Source organism: Trachymyrmex cornetzi, unplaced genomic scaffold (genome assembly GCF_001594075.2).
Source record: "Trachymyrmex cornetzi isolate Tcor2-1 unplaced genomic scaffold, Tcor1.1 scaffold371, whole genome shotgun sequence".
Taxonomy (NCBI): Eukaryota; Metazoa; Arthropoda; class Insecta; order Hymenoptera; family Formicidae; genus Trachymyrmex; species Trachymyrmex cornetzi.
Window position 1 is genome coordinate 275,566 of NW_017298440.1, and position 25,069 is coordinate 300,634.

Below are 25,069 nucleotides of genomic sequence, written 5' to 3' on the forward strand. Positions count from 1 at the left end.
AATAAAAAGGAAAGTTTGATGCGCCAATTCCCCCTAACGAATTGCGGTGCACTGTGTGTGTGTGTGTGTGCACGAATGCGCTCGCTCGGGTATTTGCGATGCGACGCAGTCCGTTAGCAGTAGCTGCGCGCGCGGTCTCGTCGAGCTTGGTCGAGCTTGGTCGAGCTTTTCGGCGACGACGGCATTTAAGCACCGCGCGACGGGAGTAAAACGAATCGTTTGTCGCTTTAAATATTCACACCCGCTTTTTCCGCGCGTATGCGAACCTCTTTTCCTACCGATCTCGTCGGCAGGTAGCCAAATTTCGTTTTACCCATTGGATTCTGCGAAAGTAAGATTTTTATCAGGTAGATCGCGAACTACGTTGAGATTAAAATTGTTTTTAGGAATTGACAAAAATGATGAATTTCGTTTTATAATTATAGAATTAGAAAGGAGAGGATCTGAACATTTTTTCTTTATTTCACAATATAATAAGATGTGAAGATTTCCGTCTGATTTGTCATTTTTTAAATAATTTCCGAAATTATGTTGCGATTTTAACAATATTTTTGAAGCTCCGTTTTTTTTATTTTTGTATAATATAATGTTCAGTTTGGTAATTTATTTTTATTTATCTCAAAATAAGAATACTGATTCAAATATCTTCAATTCGTGTTATTGTTTAATACTGCGATATATTATGTATCAAAGTACTCGTTATAGATTAAATCGTTGAAACGTTTGTAGCATTAATTTTATGATTTAACAATAGTTTGCACGAGAACGAAATTTATTATTTATCAATACATATATTACATATTGGATTATAGAAATGTTGTGTTGTGATTTTATCATTGTAATTTGTAATGATTCTTTTTTTTTTTTTTTTTTTTTTTTTTTAACAATATTATCAATAATATATATAAACAATAGATCTTTAAAACTCGATATTATATATATTTCGAGATATTTTCAGATTTATGATATTATTGATTTTCTGATAATTTTAAGAGAGCGGCAAATTATATATTAATTTTATTCCTAAACTTTTATCTTTGAATTTTTTATTTTTCATATTTCCGTTTCTTTAAATTTTTTATTTGTTTGTATTAAATATTTAAATGCGTCATGTAACTTCTCGTTTTAGCAAGAATTTAGTAAAATTTTCAGCGGGAAGATTGAAAGTAATAATCTAAAATAAAAGTACATTAATATCCACACAAACCGCTTTGAGAGATATTTTTCATTAACTGAAATTGCGCGATCCCGCCGCAGGAAGTACAGCCAGAAAATTCCAAAGCCGATCGATCGTGACGGAATAAGAGACTGACAAAAAAAGGGATTGGTCAACATATACATATATATATACGTTTAATGCAGATGCTACGTACATAATAAAGACAATAGTTCTTGATTATTGTTAATCTGAGACTTGTCTTTCATATCGAAAGGGTTATTCGTCCCCTTACATTTTTCAGAACGAATAGAATAAAAAAAAATAACTTACTCATGCATCAAGAAACTCGTTACTACAAACTTTCATGATATATATATGATATTTATCCTTATTTATAATAAGTACGCATCGATACATTCGCTACAGGATTTTGAAATAAAAAGACAAACTGTAGCAAATACTGAAACGGTCGAGTAATCAAAAGACTCGTAAATACTTTTTTCCGTAAATATTCGATACATCTTTTTTCATTGTAGCATAATGTTGTACTTATTGCTTACCATTTATTTTCTCATCTCTAACAAGACTTTACATTCGCTCTAAATAAAAATGAATGTTATTACAAAAACAAAGTACGCAAATATGAAATACTTCCATGCTTGTCAAGTATCTAAAAATTAATATTTTGATAAATTACATTTATATTTTTGTTATAGTATTAAATAAATATCGTATATAAATATGAAATGAAGAAACGAAAGATGATATATTGTTGCACAGTACAATAAGTATAATAATTTTTGTCAACGTGATAAGATTACATACCGAGTATTCTGAATAAACTACTTTTCGCTGTGCGGGCTATTTACGCTACTGACATTCGATTGATATTTCCTTCTCTTTACGATAACTGTAAATTGAGTTGCCAAGGGAATATCGATGCTTTTCGAACTTGGCGCGGCGTTTCCTAAGCTGTTTTATATTTGTAGGATGGGGCACAGGCATGAGGTTGACGGCAGCACGGTTGAAAAGGGTTGAAGATGGTGGCTAAGGGTAGTGACAGGTGACTGATGAAAGCTCTCCAGCCAGCCCGCAACTACATTTGGGAGCAAGCATCAGGACTGTCCTCTTCTATCAAATGCGATTCTTTCGCGTGTTTGTGGAACTTGAACTCAACTGGAGCCTCCTTCGATTCGCAATCATCTTCGCTGCCCTTTCGATATGTTTCTTTTCTTTTCCCCATTACTTCTCTAGTCCATCGATAGCTTAAAATCAAGTTCTCACTACGAAATTTTATTTCGTATTGACATACATAACAATCGATGTTTATATATCCAGAACTTGAATTTATCTCTGTTTCTGATTTTTTAAAATGATGATTACATAATGAACTTTTTTTTACCTTGAAGAATTTATAATATTCGGTCGATATATATATTAATATATGTATATATGTATATTACATGAGAGAAACATCGCAAGTAGGATGGACATTTAATGCGTTTACATGATGTCTCGGTACGGTTGATCGGTTATTGCTTAACACTATTTCACGCAACAATAGATTCAGTTATCTCGTTACTATCGGAGCAAAGCGACATCCTCGGATGTTCTTATAGGGAGAAAAATTACAAATTCGATAATTAATATTTTCCACATCACATCATTAAAGTGTCTTAAAGTGTCAGGCATACAATTGTAACATTTACTATATTATACTACAGTTGTAAGACTACAGATTGTACAATTATACGAATGTTAAAGCGTTGTACTTTACACATTACACGTAGCGAATAGACAAGATTTAATTTTGTTACATATATATAGTTTTGCACTTTTCAAGTTTTCTTCAAAAGAAAGCTTTTAATCTACACCGTGTGTAGCTTATAAGCTTTTCATCTCTGAGCATCGTAATGATGATAAAACGCTCGCGATAAAATAACGTTTCTGTACAGCTTTAACAAACTCGCAATAACGATTTCCGCGAGGGACGTTAATGAAAAGTCCGTCGTAAAGATCGGGGTTGGTTGATACGCACGCGTAATTACGCGATACGATCGTGCGCGAAATAAGTTCGGTCCGTGAAGATGAGCTCGTCATTAGCCGTCACGGAGACAGGGTACATTTTGCATCGCGCTGCGAACGTCAAGCCGATTATGTTCCGCGTCACCGCCACAAGCGAGGCTGTAATTGGGAACCGCGTTATCCGGTCAATCGTGAACGCCAGCGGCGGGGCATTTTTAGCGCAAATCAGCGGTATGGTGGAATCGAACCTCCTGACGAGCGTGGCGAGGGCTGCCCGACGATCCGCTTTACGCAGGGGCTGACGTTTGACGTGCACGCGATAGCTGCACGGCCTATTGGTTATTGCTTAATGCTGTTTCACGTGCAGCGAGCCCAATGTATATGGTTTCATTATGCTTTTACCAGCGGATAAGGCTCTTTCACGCAGTATTCCGATACGCATATCGGGCATCCAATGTTGGCTTTAAATTCTTTTTTTTTTATTTATTTATTTTTTTTTTTTTATTTAATGCCTCGTGCTTTTAATCTCCAAATTTATATTCCGCATAAGTCAAAAGCTTTGAAAGTTATTGGAATATTTAGTATTGATATTTATTATCAAGAAAATATATTATATTAATTACTGTTTAATAAATTATTTTACAATCTGTAAATAATGCAAGTACTATTATGTTGATCAACATTTATTAAAAAATTCGCATAACTTAATAATTTTAATTTTAATAACTTTTGAACCAAGGGTGAGCAAACGAAAATTCCGACGGAGCATTCGTGAGCAAACGATAAGCAAACGAATGCAAACAAAAAATATTCGATTTTTTAATGTTGGGGGGCTAGCGCGAAATTGGCCCCCAAAGTTTAAATTTCGCATAACTTTTGAACTAGGGGTGATCAAACGAAAATTCCGACGGAGCATTCGTGAGCAAACGATGAGCAAACGAAGGCAAACAAAAAATATTCGATTTTTTAATATTGGGGGGGCTAGCGTGAAATTGGCCCCCCAAAATTTAAATTTTGTAGAGGAAAGTCGCCGATGCCGACATACCACTTTGTTTTTAGACAATATTTCTTAAACAAAAGGTAAAAATAAAACTTTAAAAATGTAATTACAAACTGAAAAGTATCTTCTATCAGATAGTATAAGCAGTTTTTATAATACTATTTGCAATTTTTCAATAATTAATTTTTTCGTAATGTAAGTAAAAATGAGCGTCTGGCAAAATGGGCTCCAAAACTGAGTACAGTAGGCAGTAATGCTACGTATTCATATTCTTTTTATTTTACAAGCATTATCTGTATAAAGTTCCTACAAGTGAATGTACATAAGATTTTCCATAATCTTTTCACTTCGTTATGAAACATTTTTATTGAATTATTATATACATATTTATTTTATGCAAGATACAAATACGTAATACGATAGTTTTTCTAGAGTTGTTCCATATATGCACGATTGCCTTCAGCTCCAATAGACATATTTGACACTATAAAGCAACATTATAAAGATTAAGTTAACTCATGGTCTGTTTTACGGACAGGTGTGGCGGTTTACGCTGCACCCCAATTTTAAATTAAAAATCGTATTATGAAAAGACTAAGAGAAAAAATAATATAAATACATTATTTATTTCGGAAACTACAAGTATTTAAAATGACGTAGTATTATCAATAATATAGTCACTATTATTTAAATCTCGCAATTTGCAAAAGAAAATCGTAAGAATTTTATTTTCGCATTTGTACAATTCGTTTTTAGCTGATTTGATGTAGAAACAAGCCACAAACCTACGAATTATGAGTTCGTACTTCTTTAATTAGCTAAACAGATCATGATTTTATTAGTATTAATAAAATGCAATAGTTAGTTTCTGAGAAATAAGGGGGTGTCACTTTAGGAGACCTATGTCAGTATCTGCGACTTTCCTCTACATATTGTAAAAATGGAAAAAATCGGATAAGATGGAATATCGACGATCGTCATAAGAAAAATTTACGAATTGCGGTTCGAATTAATTAACTACTCACCGTATTCACCAGATCTAATCCCCAACGACTTTTTCCTGTTTTCTAGGCTCAAAGTTAGGCTCGGAGGACACAGGTTTTTTGATCAAACGAAAACACTGACATAGACTGGCACAAATAACTCTCAAACAACAACTGAGCGTCCAAAGTGGCTACAATTTTCACAGGTATCTTGTAAAACATTTACGATTGTGGTATTAGAATGGCTTTGACGAGTAATGCCATCTTCATGTTGCGTCTCAAAACTTTTCAAATGTATATTAGTCAATTTATGCGATCCAATTAAATATGGACAACTCGTAATTGTCGCCTGTCGCCCAGTGAGTTCCGAAAAATTCATATTCAGTATTACAAAGTCTATTAATAGTACGAACGCGTCTCGCGTAATGTTTATTCATCGCGAATTTCGCCAACTACGTCGGAGAGCGTTAAGAGCTACCGCAGACAAAATTCCGTAATACGAGGTCTACAATAGAAGTAGTGGTCATAGAAAATTGACCAATAATAGTCGATTATTCTTCTCATATTGGATACTTGTGATTGGTTAATTTTCTATAACTTAAGATCTTATATATATACAATTCTTACAAACGCTACAACTTTTATTGTAGACCCAGTATTTCAATAAACTTAAGCCGATGAACCAATCATGATATTGCTTTAGATCTACGTAACCTAACGGAAATAGAAATAGCAGTAAACTTATCCATAAGACAAATTTCAACCGGTTGAAATTTACCTTATGGGTAAGTTTACTGCTATTTCTATTTCCGTTAGATTCCTGTAGATCTATAACAATATTCCGATTGGCTTATCGGTTTAAGTTTCGTCTTATAGTTACTGTTACTGAAATTTTGTCTGCGGTAGTCCTTAAAGCTTGAACACGAGCACAATCCTTCGTAGTGTCCGGTACACAAGTTTCGACGTTAGGGGCTGCTCACAATGAAAGGAATAGGGAACAGGGAACAGAATAAGAATTTCAACCTGTCAGAAACTGTGTATTCCACAATACATGATTTCTGATAGGTTGAAATTCTCTTATTCTCTATTCCTTTCATTGTGCGCATCCCCTTAAAGCCCATGGCACATACAAAAACGTAAGGCAGTAAGGAAATTGTAACATTGGATTTGCTACTGGCCTTACGATCTCTACTGTGGATTGGTCAATCATTTGCTTACTGTTTATATAATATGTTACTGCTTTACTTTTTTGTATGTGCCATAGGCTTAAGCGGCGTCTACAATAAGATTTTAAGGCGTAAAACTTGAATTTTTTTAAGGTTTAAGCCATAAGAAATTGACCAAGCATAGCCGATTGTTCTCCTCACATTCGACTGTGATTGGTCAATTTCTTACAACTTAAGGCTTAAAGCTGAAGTTTTACACCTTAAAATCTCATTGTAGATGCCGCTTTAGGGCCGCGACACAGACTTTTGCATAAAGCACAACGCATAAGGGAATCAACCAATCGGAAATCTTTCTTTCCTTCCATTTCACGGAAAAGAAGAACTTTGACTGGTTGATTCTCTTATACGCTATGCAAAAGTCGGTGTCACGGCTCTTATGCGTGGTCTACGATGGGCAATAGCAGCAATGGATTAAGGAATAGGCGTAAAAATCAACCAATCATAGTCGAATGTAAGGAGGATAATCAATTATGTATTGGTCGACATTCTGTGCCTACTCCTTAATCCACTATTGCTACTGGTCATTGTAGACCACGCATAAGGGGTGCCATGCACACACAAAATTCCTCAACAATGACCGTAATACGTAAACTTAAGCTGATGAGTCAATCAGGATATTGCTTTAGATCTACGTAATCTAATGGAAATAGAAATAGCAGTAAACTTATCCATAAGGCGAGTTTTTCAACCGATTGAAATTCGCCTTATTGCAAAAGGTTATGGATAAGTTTACTGCTATTTCTATTTCCATTAGATTACGTAGATCTAAAGCAGTATTCTAATTGGCTCGTCGGTTTAAGTTTACGGTCACTGTTGCAAAATTTTGTGCGCGGTAGCCCTAAGGGCTCTCACACATGAAATGCATAACAGAGCATAAGCATAACATAAGGCCGCTAAACCAATGAGCATCTTATGTAAATCAATATGGCGACATTATGCTAGATGCTCATTGGTCCAGCAGTCTTATGTTATGCTTATGCTCTGTTATACATTTCATGTGCGATAGGCCTAACGGCCGCAGCACAGACTTTTGCATAACGCATAACGCATAGTGCATAAGAAGAGAGAATCAACCAATCGAAATTCTTTTCCATGGAATGGGAGGAAAGGAAAGATTCTGATTAGTCGATTCGCCTGATGCACTATGCGTTATGCGTTATGCAAAAGTCTGCGCTGCGGCCTTTAGGGTATATCCACACAAACTTGCATAGTCGCATAAACGTGTGCATAAAGAAAATTATCCAGTCGCATTTCTCCTATAAAGACGCACGTAAAATGTGATTGGACACACTAATTTTCTTTAGTTTGTGTGGGTATACCCTAAAGTTTTTTGTGTGTGGCAGCCCTTAATTCGTCCGTTGGCGTGTCCGCCATGTTTACTGCCGATTCTTGGAATAGTCGCGTCGCGTCGCGTCATCTTCAGATCGCGACGAATAACTTGACGGCAACGAAACGGACGTGTGTTTATTCTGCTCCCATCTGCTCCATATTTCCGACCTCGTCTGTCCGAAGTGCTCGTTCGTCAACACGGGTTTTGCATTGTATGATCGAGTGTTGAGATTGAACGTCGAACGAATATATGGTCGTTTTAATCTATCAATCCGGCTCTTTTTTCCCGCACGTCGACTGCGTCCCGGTATCCCGGTGTCCCGGTGAGTCCCGTCGAAATAACGTGTTGACGCGCGTATCGCATTATCCTGCGTGTTTCGCGTTATTCGCGAGTATGATTGAGCAGTGCGAGTTTATCCGCGAGTGTAACGAGAAGTATTAAGTATCGTCGCAACGGATCAACCCTAGAGAGAAGAGAATGCTGTTGGTATTGGATTATCTGCGATAATCGGTGAATATTTGTCACTTTGTTTCTTTTCTCCATTCATTCCTATTTCTTTTACTATTTTTTAAGAAAACTGTATAAATAAAATGAGAGTTGGGATACACGTTTGCGTTTGGAAAAATTGGAGATATATCGTGAATTTTAACTGTTCTCGCGTATTTTGCGCGTATTTTATATATTGCATTCGTCAGTTTTTATTTTTATCATTGGTGCATCCAAAAAAATATACGTTGTCCGATCTCCCAGAGAAAAAAATTTATAAAAATTAATCTCTGAATTTTTGCCTTTGTAAGAGTGAGAGAGAGAGAGAGTGTGTGTGGGGCGTGTGTTTCTATTAAAATATCTTTATTAAAAAGATCGAAAGTTTTTAAGAATTATGAAGCTCACTGCGGAATGCACAATAAAGTTATAAATTCATTATATGTATGGTATATACATATATGTATATAAAATACATGATATATAGTAAGTTATAAATTTATGTGTAATATAACTTATATTACATAAACTATTTATTATAACGATTCACACAATTTTTAAGACATTTGTGATAGCTTAAAAGAAAGGCTATAAAGAAAACATTTATTTCCATGTTTGAGACACTGATATGTCAAACAGATAAATATTTTCTTTACAATCTTTTGTTTAAATGTCACAAATATCTAAAAAATCTTGCATGATCATTATGATGAATTATTCTGTATTATAATATATATATATATATTTTTTTTTTTACTGAAAAGATGATTTTGCTGAAATATCTAAAAATTAGACCAGATACAGATTTGAAAATAATGATGTTAACCCATAAATCTAAATAATTATACTGGACGTTCAAGCTGGTCGTTATTTGTTGGAATAAAAAACTTTAGTAGCATTATCATCACGCTTCAGTGTCCTAAATAATTATTTTTTAATTCATATCTAGTCTAATTTATTTAATAAAAATTGTCTTTTTCGTGCATCCGTATGAAAACCTGGTAAATAAAATTGATTTATATGTTTACAACGCACTTTATGAACGACTCATATGTTTCCTACCGTTGGTTCATGTATACATACACGGTTCGTCTCGTTGTCGCATTACTATTGGTTCCGAGACATTACCATATCTCCTGATCATGTGATGTCGCGCGTTTTCTCATTGTTATCATACTTTGTCTCTTGTATGCTGTAATAGAGGAAGGAAGAAAATAGGAATGAAAAAAAGAAAATCATAAAATCGCGGTCGAGTCGTATAGAGTCTCACTATAGTACTCACTATAGTAGAGTCTCACGTAAGAGACGTCTGCCTAGCTGCCCCCCCCCCACAAAAATTTTTTTGCGGATATGAGTAGCGCATAAATAGCGCATTATTCCATAATTTTTTCGTTAAGATTTGGTTAAGTGGGGAAGGGGGGGGCAGCTATAGAATTTGTCATTTGCTATTTCCATTCAAAAGTACAGATGAAAATAGTACTCCAAATGAGTGCCGTGTATATACACGTTGCACAAGTAATAACTTTTGCGTCCAAATTGGGGTAAAGTTTATCATCACTGAATTTTGCATTCGTAATCAAAATTGATATTGATTTCGTCGATGTATTCGTATACTAAAGCACAGCTTTCATGTCGAGGAAAGAATATATACTGAAAAGCTAAGAAAATCTCTAAAGATCTTTAGGAAAAGTTAAAGAAGGAGATCGCAGTTTGTTAAATGACGGTTTTGGAGACATTTTAAAATTTTCATGTTATTTTAATGGCATTATACAAATGACATATATATTCCTGAAGTTAATATTAAAATTAAAATATTAGTTACGGAACAGATAATATTGAAATGTAACTGTATTGCTAACTTATCCACGAATATTATCGACAGCACGATATTTCGCGTCAATTCATTTAGAGTACATGTTTACGCGCGTGTAGGTGGATGTTTAAATAAAATATGTCAAAGAGCGTATATAGATGAATTCGTATGCTGCGAAAACGCACGAGTTTTTCGGGACAATGAAAATTACGTCAATCTATTTGCCCGTGGCAGATTTACGATCAACTGATATTTGAGTTGCATACGTAGGCATTGTATTTTTCACAATTTTCTTTGATGAATACATTATACATATAAATCGGAGAGGATTAACCCTTCGAATTCAAATATTTTTTTAATCATCTTGGCATCAGTATCATCCATAGACTTGTGCTAATTAATTAACACATAAGTATAGTTCTATATGGAAAAGTTTTTATATAAATCACAATAAAGGAATCGTTTAGTGAAAGGAAAGCAATGAAACATGCTTTATTTTTTTATAATAGTTTTCTCGTATTTTCAAAAACGCGTTTACATTTTGTTTTTGAACAAATTTAATTGCAACAATACAGTACGGTGTAATAATATTTTATTTAACGAAGTAAGCTAAAATGAACAATAATATTTTATGCTATATAAAATAGCAGTATGTACATATATTGTTACACATGGAAAATTAAAAGATACTTGATTTCCAAAACTTAAAAGGAAACGTTAATTTTAGATTGTTATAAAATATATAAATACATAAATTGTCGCATTACTACGTAATAAAAGTTTTGACTTTATATATTTGCACCTGCAATTTATGCGTGTCGATGTAATCGCTGAATTAAATTAATGCAGCTATTAAATTGTATCGTGGAACTGTATCGCTGAATTAGTCAGGTTTTCGTGAAAAAGGAAAATTTAGGTAACGCACACTATTCAAAGATCTCGACGTATATTTCCTCTTGTTAAGTCTCTTCCGTGCAATAATTTTTCGTACCACTGCGCTTACTTTATTTTCTTTCAGGAGCTTTGCAATTCTAGATAGATTGCGATTTATTGTGAAATTAGGTCACAGGAGATGTGCAAAATAATCTCGTCGTTTATTTTAACTAGAAAATTATCACAATACACTTTGTGATACAAATAGAACCTTTTCTATTTCTTTCCTTATTATTGTTGTTTCACAAATCTACTTGTGATTAATTATTGTCAATTGATAATCTTGAAAAAGAATATTTTTTTACTTGTTTCGCTCTGTATATCTCAACTTTCCGCATTGCTGACTTACGCAGCCACATAGATCGAATTTCGATCGTTTCGTTTCCATTTGCGTGAATTTTTGTTATCGGAGGTACAGAGATTTTCACGGGAACAATGTGAAGCTGCAAAGTGCTGTGACGATAACCCGATTTTTTAACTATTGATAAAACGCAACACTTCTCAGAAATTGCGTATATATATATATATATATATATATATTCTGTTTCTCTTTTCCCTTTTGCTTTTTCTTTTTCCGTATGTGTGTGTGCGTTTTTGTCAAGCCTTAAAAACTAAAACGTTGAAACACAGAGTTTATTATAAATTTTATGGAATATTATTAAAAAAGACTTGTTTTATTTTATGACGATTTGGAAATGCATTAATTTTAATTTAAACAGATAAAGCTCACGAATAACCTGTTTGTTTGTTTCTCGTTTGAGCAATTTATTCAACTTTACTTGATTTTGCCGGATTAACTATGTGGTCGCATTTTTTGTTTCTGTGGCGAGAAATAGTTGCACTGCAATTTTCGTGTTGGCAGCAGTTTTAACGGCCTTTTATTGTATTGCACTATAGCTTGTATCGCCATTGTCGTTTCTACATCGTTTCACGAATTACTTCGCACCATGTAGGTAATTCCCGGTTCGTACGTCGAATTGGGTCACGCGTTTGTTCCAGAGAGCTGGAGCAACGGGTCCCCATCCACATGGAATTTCCATACCGTAAAGTCGCGCGAGGGAAGGACTGCAGCAGGGAAAGCAAGCGCGTTATCCACGGCAGAACTGGCAGAAGGCGCGCGCGCGAAAGAATGGCGCGCCGGCATTACGACTTATTAAATTCAACCGCGCCTCTGTCCTCTGTCCCTTGGCCCTTCGTACCCTCGGTCACTCGGTGCGAGCGGTGCGAGCCCTTCCGCTCCGTACGTTTTACCATCCTTTGGCATCTTCCCACTCTACGTCGCTCTTGCGTAAACTTACCGTAATTTTATGGCGATTATCCGCATATATATCCCGCCGTCCGTGACCGCGCGACGTGACGTTAATTACAACCCGGACTTTAATTTCAAACGGGTGCGATTATTAGAATAAGCTGCGCCGCAGACCTCGTACCGCGTGCATTATTGCGGCATGTAATTATACATATATAATCCCGTGGCTCCTCTGGGAGACGTTCTAGCCATTCTAGGATGATTTTAGGCGAGCAGGTGGTACAGCGATTCATTCACACGGGAAAAAAAGATTAGCTGCCACAGCTAAAAATTAGGTTTGGCAGCTAATTCAGCATTATACCGACACCTAACACGTCGTATCTGTGAGGTCTAATTTCCATTAGCTATGAGGCCTAAATATTATCATTGTGACAGACAAGTATTTTGCTATTATGTCGATTTATTGACCATTGCAGTAAACGTTTTCTGTGTAGCAGACAATTTGGTAGCAAGTACAGTTTCAGCAAACCATATTTAGCTGTGGCAGAGACAATTTTCTTTTACACGGACATATCCGATAACTATGACAACTAACTTCATATTGCTAAATAAATTGATCTGTAACAGACATGTATACTTTGCTAACGTCCTTATATTAGCTACAGCAGCAAATCCTCTGTATATATTAGCAAATTTCATAGCTATAGTATCTAATGCAATTTCAGCAAATCAGAATTAGCTGTAGCCAGAAACATTTTTATTCCGCGTTATCAAATGTGTGGATTCATTTTTTTTGTGATACTGCAAGAATCGAAGGATCATAGAGATTGAAGTTTTGATAGTCGTACAAACTAACTTTGTTTTCTCACTTCATTACGTGATATTATTCTTTTGTTCACAATAACAAATAGGCTCGTGTAACTTAATATGATAGGCAATACAACGGTCATTTACAACTATCGAAATAGAGGAGTTTCAGAAAATGTTTTTTTTTTTTTCAGTTTGTAATGTTAGTTATATAAATTTATATGACGTTCAAGTTTGAATATATTAGACATTTTTATTCGACGTGCGGCAAGGTGGTCGCAACGCTAACATATATAATAATAGACCGACGAAATATATCGTTTCATTTATATTAATGTAATTTTGCATCCAACCAGCAGTTGCACGTTCGCATGCTTTAATTGGGGAAACAGTCCTCCGCGTGCTAACGAAGCTACGGAGCTGTAAGTAACGGTAACAAGTAGCGGTTAAGTAGTAACAACAATATGAAAGTCTCCTCGAGGCAGCTTTGGCAGCTAAATGTTTGCAGTGCAGTCGGCCTGTCAGACTGCAGATACGGGTTTTACTTTACGTGTCTCCGACAGCTTGCCTGCAACATCCTCTATTTCCGTTGCTTGCGTGGTTTTCTCTCTCTCTCTCTCTCTCTCTCCAACTTGTACATACTGCCGACTGTCTCTCTCCTGTTTCAGCTTTCCTCGTTCATTTTCTCTTGCGCACGACAGCGGTTCCTCTTTGCACGGCAGAGCCTCGCCCATGCAAGGCTAAGTACATACACGACCGTACTGCCTCTAAGCCAGTCCCGCGTTAACTCAGTCGAGTCAATATTTAAGTCAAACTAGTTCTCTCCTCTTAAATTAACGATTCACATCGGGCTGCATCTCAATGGTCCGCTGCGGGTCCGCTTCACGAGCTCGTTCGGCTATCGGCTTGCCAATAGGAGCTTTCTATTTTCCATCGAGTATCTCTCTCCAATTGGAATCTAGTCTCTTATTTAGGAGACAAGCTGTCTCGGCTCTTTTGTTGAACTTTTGTTTGCCATCTTCAACTCAATACATCGTTCCTCGTCCAAATTCTTCAGATACAATCCGCATTAATTAAAATCGATTATATATAATATCGTGTATCTTATCAAGAGATTTAGAATTAAAGTTATTATAATCTCATAAAATAGTTGAAATTACCATAAAAATGATTCAAGTGACTATAATTTTACAGTTATATTTTGGGACAACCATAAAAAATATGGTTATTGTTATTACTATTATAGCAGTAATAATTATAATTATAATAATATATAGATGATTATAGTTACAAAAACCACACATTTTTCTCTCAGTGCGTGTTTGACCAACTCGTAATTTTCTTCTCGAATCGCCTCTTCGTTTGATTCTCGAAATCTTAACGCGCGCGTTCTATAATTTGGAGGATTACATCTTCGACGCTTCATTGTCGTAAGCGAAATGTTTTACTAACGGTAGAGACAACCGACATAAAAGATGCCATCGGCTGAAAGAGCGGGTAAATAATAATAATAGCGGCAAGTCTCGGAGACTGACGAAACTCGACCGACTATAAGCAACGTATAAACGCAATGCAACGCAATGCGCAGTAGTTGTACCGCCTTGCCGCGCCGACGCGGCGCGACGCGACGGTTCGAGCATACTCGCAACATTACTACTGAATTATGCACGCGCCCAACCCTCGTGGCGCGGCGCGGCGTGGCGTCGGTCTCTCAAACGTCTCTGAAGATCCTCTCTTCTTGGCGGTTTCCAGGGATATCCGGGGTAGGGCGACGTAGGGCGGGGATCGAGCAGGACGGTAGATTGGGGTGGGTTCTTTCGTGGAATATTCAACCACGCGGCGGAATGCAAACCGAGGAGCCGAAACGTAAACCTTACGACGTTCTCGAGAAGAGGGAAGCATTTGCTTACGTGCACTTAACGCGTTTCTAGAAACGGCCGAGCCGAATTGAGCTGAGCTGAGCTGCGCGTGAATACATATATGTATACGAGACCGTACTGTGCCACATGGTTGCCGCAAGAATTCACTGAATAAAACTAGCACGCGTTTAACCAATTCTTCGGGACATCCACGGGATAACTCACCTCTTTCCCTTCTCTCGCTGCGCTGGTTTCAACGGGGTTGAATAAATAAACGCCGTTTTATATTGTCATTTTAGAGATTTTAACGAAAACCGTTATTTCTAAAGATATTGCGTTAAAATAGAAATTTCTCAAGTATACATATATTCGCTGCATAAGAGTGAAAATCGTATGAATCAATTTACGCGTTTTACACGAATTCTACATCCCACTGTGCGACAATAACGTATATACCGCGAACATTTTCCTCAAACGGGGCTTTATCCTACTCGCAAGTTGTAAAAAGAAAGAACGCGCGTACAGCAATTCAACTGACGACCAAATTAAGCTGCCGGGTCAACGGCTATAATGGCCTTAAATACAGAAGGCTGGAAGAACTTCACGGTTCACTAAGTTCGGATTCAAAGAGCCGGTCGAGAGAAAATGGGATTTTCGCGAGCGTACGACCGGTTTCTTGATCTTCTTGAACAGGCATTGCCTCGAGCCAGCGATACGGCCGATAAGCGCTGGACCAAACGAAAGGAACAAACACAGGCATTTGCCGTAGAAGGGACAACCTGTGGAATTTCTCGATCCCCTTTACCCACAAGGGAGAAACTCGAAAACTCGTTTGCAGCGAAGCCGCCCGCGCGGAAGTCGTACGTACGTAAAAGCAAACGGTCAAAGGAGATCGGAATCGAGGCGTGGAAGGATATCGAGTTTTCTTCAAGGGCGAGCGTCCTGGCTCCTAGTCGTATAAACAAGAGTTCCTTTTCTTCCCTTTCTTCATTCACGACTGCCGTCGTTGTTACTGCACTACCCGAAATGTAGTGTTTCACGGTACTCTAGTTGCAATGAGGGAAGAAAATGAAACAGCAGGAGATACCAAACAATTTACTTGAAGAGATAGAATTAATTTTATATAAAAAAAGATAATATATTGAATGTAGCATTTAATAAAAAATATATGTATATAATATACAAGAATTGTATTATAAAATTATATTGTTGTTGTGAGAGAAATGTATTTTATAAATTGAATTTTATATATACATAAATATAAGTACTTATATACATATGAATATCAATATAATGAATGTCCTAAAACTCTGGTGATACAACTGATACAAGCGAAGAAGATGATCCTACATAAGTCGAAATATAGAATTTACATTTATACTACTTTCTTATTAGTATCACCAGGACACTCTGTATATTAATAATAAAAATTAATATTAAATTATATAATATATTGCAGTATATAATTTACATTATAAAATTTATCTTACAATATGCTATTTTATAAAATAATTTTTATTAAATATTACATTTAATATTATATATTTTTATGAAATTATTTATGTATATATATATATAAAATTCGTTTTATAGTAAATATCCATGCATTGTGTTGTATGTATGTCACACGTAAAAGTACATTTTCTTGTTACATTTATATATAAGGCGAAAGATTCTATCTATTTTATAGATAAAGAAAATAAGCCTAAAAGACATATATTTGTAAAGAAATTTTCTCGTTTCGGTACTGGTTGTCTCAGAGCTTCTCTTTCATCCTTGCGGAAAACGAATTCACCGCATAGAAATGGTAGGGACGAGGTATGGAAGATGGAAAGCAAGAGGGAGGCGCGACGCTATAGCAAAGACGATTTCCCCGAGTTTCGTTTGTTTCTCTCGCTCTGGAAGGAGAGGCGGATTCCTTGAGTCTCTCGACGATCCTTTCGGGAAACGGCCGTGGAGCAGAAAGACGCGAAATAAGAGTAAGACGGTCAAAAACCGCAAAGGGGTGGAGTGAGGAATGTAGAAAGGAACCACGAGATAAGAAAGGTCCCGCAGTACGCAGATTAGGGAGCGCAAAATGTATCTTAGGAGGCCACTTTTCCCATGGACCGAACAAAGGGTGTTCTCCGCTCATGGTAAAACATAACGAGATATAAATCGTCGTCTTCAATGGCCGATTACATCGAAGAGTTAAATGCCGAGTGTAGTAGTAGAAGCTAATGGGCACTTGAACACTTGGCGTTTTCTTGTTTTCGTTTCTATTTCTCTTGAAAACTTCTTCGTATGTTCAAAAGCATTGCCCACTAACGATATTACCCCTAGTTATAATACTTAAGCGAGTCCGATAAGACACGTTATGATTATAGTTATGCGACGCAGTTCGCCCGACGTGAAAAAACCATCAAAAGATTGTCACCATGATTCTGAAAAGATATGTAAAAATAATAATTGCGCGTGGTTATACGAAATATTTTAGATGTTTTAGTATTTATAGTATTATTACAGACAAATTTTTATCAAGTTAGGAAACGTATATACAAAAGTTAATTAGTATGAAGCAATATTAAAATTGTACATATGTAATTAATTAACTCATTTACGATACTCTTTTTCATAAACATGGAATTTAAAAAATTAAATTTTATACTTACAGAAATAAAAGAATTTTTTACGTATACGAAAACAACAGCTAAGGTCGCCACGCCCAAAAGTCGCCCATCAATATGGTTTTTGGTTTAAGAACTATAGTACGGTTATACGATTGTGATAACCGTAATATTGACATATCTTAACGGTTTTGTAAAGATATGTTCATCTTAAAGTTATCACAATCAAATTGATGATCGAAAATTATCATTATTTCCAGTTGTGGTAACAGTAACATTTTTTTCTGTGTAATAATGACGTCTCAGCGCCGAGACACTACCGTATCTCCTGATTAAAATTGTACATATGTAATTAATTAACACATTTATGATATTCTTTCTCATAAACATAGAATTAGAAAATTAGATTTTATACTTAGAGAGATAAAAGAATTTTTAATGTAATAATGATTTTAATTTCGTAGAATTTCGGAAGAAATTTCGTACAAATATCTTTCACTACTTAAAAATAATCAAGTTTTATCTTATTGTAATAGTATGAATATACATATAACGATATAGAATGAGCAAGATAAAAAACTTTTTAATTTTTACGGTTAAATGGATTCTCACGAATTTTAACTAAAGATGACAAAGAGAATGGAAATGTGGGTAAAAGTGGACTATCTTTGCTGGTGGTTATATTCCTAGAGTACCTTTGAATAAAAAAAAGATAATCTTAACTTTTCCTTTTAATTACTACCGTGAATTAATTGAAATATATGCTTACAAGTTAGTTTTGAAAACTGATAAAAAATGAAGATTTAATAACTGCATACATGTAGATCTGGCCTATCAAATTTGAGCTCCGGATCCAAAACGCAAAGCCATTGACGCAAAAAAATTCAATGTGAGTAAGATTTCGGATACTCTCAAGTGTTAGATACGCATCTAAGTGATGCTTATCAATACTTTATAGTTTCTAAAACCTTACATTGAATTTTTTTACGTCGTTAGCTTTGCGTTTTGGCTCCGGAGCTCAAATTGGACAGGTCTGATGTAGATAGACTAATCGACTCTTTTTTTAAATTATTTTATTTTATTAAATATACGTTATACACGACATTTTTTCTTAATTAATCATTTGAAATAATTGTATCATATACATATATCATATATATGTAATATATATTATGCGATAAGCCAGTGCAGGATGTATTACTAATAGCATATTGTTATGTGATATCCGCATTGTATGCGCAACTAGATATCCGTAACATGAAGATATCACGATCTTGACTTTGACAAAAACGAGTTACATTTGTAATGTAAAAAGTTGTCTTAATTATATTATATGCGAGATATAAAATAATTTAAATAGCATTATGTGCCTTGAAATATTTTTATTTCAAAGAGACTGCAATGCGCGGAAAAAATTATTTAGATTTTTGATTTTTCGTCTATTATTTCATTCTCTCCACGTATCGAAAGCATAAAAAATATATATCATTTAATGTTAACTTATCATGTTCAAAAGTATTCTAGTTTGTCTCTGTATTAGACTGACTGAACTTTTAAAAAGCTTTTCTTTTTCGCTCTCTTTCTCTTTCTTGCGTCGGTCAAAACTTTGTCTTGCTTACACAACAAATGAAATATATAAGAGAAATAACAAAAGAATTTTTAAATTTCGGTGATGTCGATACAAGCTTTCTCGGGGAATTGTATTTCATATTCGAACGTGACCATTGCCTTCTTCTGTTTTTTTTTTATTACGAAGGAGAGGATCGAGTGTCGTAAAAGGGAAAGATCGAAGATTTATTTCGTTCGAGTGTGTCTTCTCCTTTATTACATTTTCGCCCGCATGGTACGACCGTCGTTTCTCAGAGACTTACCACCTATTTTTTGCAGAGGTAATAATCTGGAAGAATCAATTGAGTGTTGTTTACTGAACCGTTCGTGTTGAAAAATGCAAATTTCTTTAATCGAAAGCTTGATCTCGAATACGATATATTATATTATATTTTGCGTGTATAATACAATATATAAAAAAAATTTTACAAGACTACATTAATTTTTGCTAATCAGATAGCGAATTATGCAAGAGCGAAGATGAAGACTGATAATTGTTTCCGGTGCAATATGCAATTGATAAAAGGTATGAATTCGTTCAAAATTCGCGTTTCGATATATGTACCGGTATACATACACTTGAAACTCAGCACTCTTAACTTGGTTTTCTTTCTTTTCTTTCATTTTCTCGGCAAAGAACGAGAGCTAGGCGAGCCAGAAGCCCGTAGCAAGGTCTCGCGCCGGACTGGGACGATTTGTTAAATCGGCCAAAAGCTGGGTGGAGGGATCATTTTATCGCGATCGAACGAACCATCCTTCACCGAAGGTGACCTGCACGGTCGAAGGTTCCCTTCTCTGTCGGGAAGTGATGGGTGGTCTCGGAGCTCGTTTCGCGTGAAATCGCGCTCGAGCGATTCATTGGCACGAGTATCGTCCGACAGATCGATTACTCTGGTGGCTCGAAACGTGTATATCGAGGGCGGGAGGTACACGGATACGAGGTCTGTAGCTATTACTTCGTCAATGTTCTCTCTCTCTCTCTTTTCCCTTCTTGTATTTTGCTTTGTCCGTCTGCTTGTTTCTTCTTTCCTCATTTCCTTTATGTTTTTTACTTTACGAAAAGAAATATAAGAAGGCTTTAAAGAAAAGCTCAGCAGTAAAATTCACGTTCTGCTTTGCCTCGTATATTCCGAGATAGTATTACCGTTACGGAGCGGAGCGGAGAGTTCGCGTCTATACTTTCTACCGCGGCATTTTGAAATTTATTCGATGGCGCGGTAGTACCTTCGCGACGAAAGAAACGCAAGGTGCTTCTTAAGACAAACGTTAAGGTGGAAAATTTGCCTTAACTCCCCCTCCGCCGACCGTAGAACTTTACAGCTGCCTGCTCGTAAGAGGGAAGGTGCTCACGCCACGCCGTTAATAAACGCCTGGGAAAACCACATTGTAATTTGTACGTCTTTGGACGCTTTATAACAACGTTGCGAACGTTTGTGTTGTATATTTTATTTCAATTCAGTAGACGTAATTCGCGCACTAACGCACTTACTATACCTTGCGTCTTATTATCTTTACTTACTATTCATTACACTTGCGGATATATTTATTTACAAAAGAGGAAAAGGATCATTAATCACAATTAAAAATCCAAATTAAATCTTTGTCAGTCAAGTGTTTAGCAGAAATCGGAAATTGACTTCAAAATTTTCTCTATTTCGTGAATAGCGAACAGTGAGAAGAAGATGAGAATTTCTCTGCGCGAAACGTGACAGGTAGTTTCGGAGCTCGTTTCGCATGAAATCGCGTTTGCACGATTCGTTGCCCTTCAGCAGATCGATTGCTTGGACTTTATGTGCTGTAAGCCTGGTAACGATTTAGTATGCAGCAAGTATTCCCATTGGACCCTTAGTTGTTTATTTTAATGGCATAAGAATATATAATCAGCATCGCGATAATATTTCCAGCGTCCATGGAATATATATGTACTGAGGAAACAAATGTTGACGTGTACGCCAACACGTATTTCAGTCGATTTCACAAACATAAATTCGTAACTTTCAAAAATTGAAATAATAAATTAACATGTTGAAGATTTTTCGGAAATTGAGCTTTTACTGTCGGAGTTTTACAAATAAATGATAAAATTACGTTACTTTAAGTTACTTTTCTTCGGCAAGGTTTATAATTTAAAAATTATAGCATTTTTTCACTAGCACAGTTGGTACGCACTCAGTGCACTTTAAAGCCATTGTACACTAATCGTAAACATGTACGTTTCATAGAAATATAGAAACGAATTAAACCGCGAAATCCTTAATGACCTCAATACATTTTATTGTGGTATTTGATAAAATATACATTGAGTATTTTATTAATTGAAATATCTCACTTTTATATTCAGATTAAGTTAGTGTACAACAGGTTTAATATGCTGCACTGAGTACATACCAGTTCTGCTAGTGAAAAACGCTATTAGTCGTAATTATTACAGAAGACATGTAAGAATTTGAAAATTTACATCTGCATATTATATACACAATATCGCTACATAAATGATTTAGAGATTGTAATTTATTGTTAGTTTAAGGGTTACATTTACATTTTTTTTTTTTTTAGAACGAAATAGTTTGTAGTAATCTATTTATTTTTCCGCTGTTTAAGAATTGTTTCGTGGTACAATAGGAAACTTGTGTGCAATAGAATAGAGAATGAACGCGACAAGGTTGGGAAACCAGAGAAGGAGAGATAGAATAACACTTGACGACAGGCGACAACGTTCTTCCTCACATGCAATTTCCCTCCACACAGAGGAAACTACCACGCGTTGCCTCTGGCAATCTTTCTGCAACTTGTCTTATATCTCTTGGTGATATATATTCTACAGAAAACTGTATCAATTCACGCGTAAACACGATTGTTTACGATACGAAATTTCTGACTCTTTATTAGATACTTCAAAGAAATGTACTATATATCACAATATATTAATTGAAATAAAAATGAATAGTTTAATATAACACGTAATATATTACAAATATATATTTATATATGTATATATTTGTAACAATAACGTATTATATTCAGTTATTAATTTTTATTTCAGTTTTTATTTTAATATATGTATATATTATACATCACACATATTCTTTCGAAATACATAAATGAAAAACAGGAATAAAGAATAGGAAACGAAAAGATACGTAAAGAAATAAAAGCTGCACGATGACATAATATCATAGATGGCAGAAGGATGAAAAAATAAAGATAGACTCGATAGAATAAGACAAGCTGAAGACGAAGAACAGAAAGAGGCGGAGCATCGAAGGAGTATGCTAGAAGACAAGAAGACTGGAGTGGAGCGAGGGAAATTAAGCAATTAGTAACTTTGCACCGCGGCAGCTCTCAGCGAGATTTGATTATGTTTTCGGTTTAAGCTCTCCGAAGTGAAGCTCAACCCTCGACCAGAGCGAAGGGAGCGAACTCGACGGTGCTTTCAAGAGGCTCGGCGTATACCTGCAAAACTCCAAAGGTGAAACGTGCCTCGTGAATCCCGTCAGGTTTCGCTCGGTCTTCCATGTCGTGCGTCTGTCATTCTCTATTGTCTTTCTATTCGCCACACGTTCGTGTTACTTCTTGAGCTTCCCTAGACTCCTGCTTGCTTCGTGTACACTGTACACGATAATAGTTGGTACGTTTGAATTCCGTGCTATACATGTCTAGGCAGCATATTTTACATGTACATCGTAATATTTACCTATATTGCCCGAATATTTTTAGCACAAATTAGAAGTTGCGCGATAAAATAGTACAATTTACAATCTAGGAAAAAAATTAAGTTTTTATTTCTTTAGATTATATTATATTATTTAATTAAAAGAAAAAGAATTTTCACAACTTGTTCGTTAAATTATTAAATCGAATAAAAAATTATATTCACTGTATATGTACAGAATATATCATTATTACATTATAGTTTGCTTTTTAAATTAATCCATTTAAAAAGTAGCGAGTAATAAAAATATAAAAAGGAGATTAAAACAATTACAAATATCATAAATGCAACCTTAATTTATTAAAAAATCGTGAGAGCTTTTAATATTTTATCGTATAGAGCTTTTAATATTTTATAAAAATGCAATTGATACAGTAAGATCCTGGAGATGATAAGATTTGGCAACAATATTTGATGCAGTTAAAAATTTACATAACAAGAGTGTAATGCAGATAGTAATTTAGATAAGGAAGATACGTGCAAGTGAGAAAATTTAGATAAGATATGTAAAACAAACACGTATATAACATCATAATATGTGTATAATGTTTTTCTGCAAATCTGCCTTTGAAAAAACAAGCAAATTGCCAAGAGAGCACTGTGGATTTATTTATGGGATCGTGACTTACAAAATCCGAAAATGACGATTTATAGGTATAATATAGTACGCTGCGTGACCTCATAATTCACGCCTTCTTGACCGTTTCGTTCTCTGGTGAAATGACGCTAGAGTTTATCGGTCGTAAGAGCAATATACCCACCTACATGACAAAAAAAAATATATTCAAAATATGTTCTCTGGGCAATAAAAATCTGTGTGTAACAAAACCGAGTTTTTCGAAATAATTTATCACTTTAATGTGATTTACAGGATATATCTCGAACAAATAAAAAATTGTGAAATAGTATTTTGTTAGATATTTCATATTTTACATATGTTATTCTAGATAATATTTATTCTCACACGAACATTTGTAGGATATAAAAATATTTTCACGATTGTTTTACAGTTAGATAAAAAAAATATTAATAAAAGACATAAAGAGCAGGTTTACGATGCGATGGTTTAAAAGCACTCAGGGACAGTTCTCTACTCTGGAAATTTATATTGCACGCACAATTTAAACAGCACATCACGAGAAACGTTTAGTACGGACATGTTTTACTGCAAGGGCTCGTTACGGCGAGTATGTGCGGTACTGCGTACGGATAATTGAAGGACGTTCGTCTTTCAGACAGTAGCGACGCTATCCTGTTCCACACGGCCGTCGGTTTGCCCATCTATCCGTTCGACTGTCCCGCACGAATGTTTCGCTGTTTATTTTGCACCCATCTGCTATTACTTCCTCTTCCTCCCCCTCTCTCTCACCCTCTCTCTCTCTCTCTCTCTCTCTCTCTCTCTCTCTCGCCCGCCCTCTCGCGCGCGACTGCTAGAATGGGGTAACAATTCTGCGTCGTCCTCGACCACGTGGAACGTCACATAGACGCTTCACTGACGTTTCGTTTAATTCGACCTGTGGGGAATTAAATCTCGATCGAAGAGGGGCGCGAAAGTAAATGCGAAGTAGTCAGCGATTGTACGTTGTAGATAAAGGAATTGTTAATTATTCCGTTCTTCGTGATACTCTCATCGATTCTTAATTCTTTTAGAGACAAGCTTGTTTTTAGATATAACATCCAAATTAATGAATTATATTAGACATAAAAAAATTTGACAGAATTAATCTTAGCACGACCTCCTTATGTTTAGTCTAACATTCTCTGCACTTTAAACTGTAATTTTTACTATTTCTTCAGAAAATTGAACATTTTATTATTCAGTCAGACTACAATGAATAAATTATCTTAATTTGAAAACTTTTCATGTATAAAATTTAGCATAAAGTGATTTCTCAAATTTGAAAATGAAGCACTATTTTATATAAACATCAATTTTGCTAAACATATTTTACAAGCAACGAGTAGTAAAAGATTTTCACCAATACTAATTAAAATATGTAGAATTTAATATTTTGATTTTGGTTATACAAAATAACGTTTCGAACGCGGGAGGGAAAAAGATGGTATCACGTCTTCTATTTAATCTATAGTATCCGCTTATCCGTTTTCACTTAACTGCATCCTGATCGTCGCTGGAACCATCATACCGTGCACGTTATATCGCGTGCCTAAGCGCTCGTCAGAATTCTCGGGCACGACCCCCGGACTTCTGTCCGGCACAAATTATCCGCATTCCATATCTGGATAACATGGTACGGGAACGCAAAATGGATCAC

General features: G+C 35.5%; 1 protein-coding gene across 1 annotated transcript in view; it reads left to right on the forward strand.

The window, feature by feature from the left end:
- The first annotated feature begins 8,075 nt into the window (after nt 1-8,075).
- Nucleotides 8,076-25,069, forward strand: part of LOC108763627 (phytanoyl-CoA dioxygenase-like) — a 144,475-nt gene continuing 127,481 nt past the window's right edge. The window contains exon 1 of the mRNA XM_018511412.1: nt 8,076-8,233. The gene's annotated coding sequence lies outside the window, so the exon portion shown is untranslated. The remainder of the gene's footprint in view (nt 8,234-25,069) is intronic.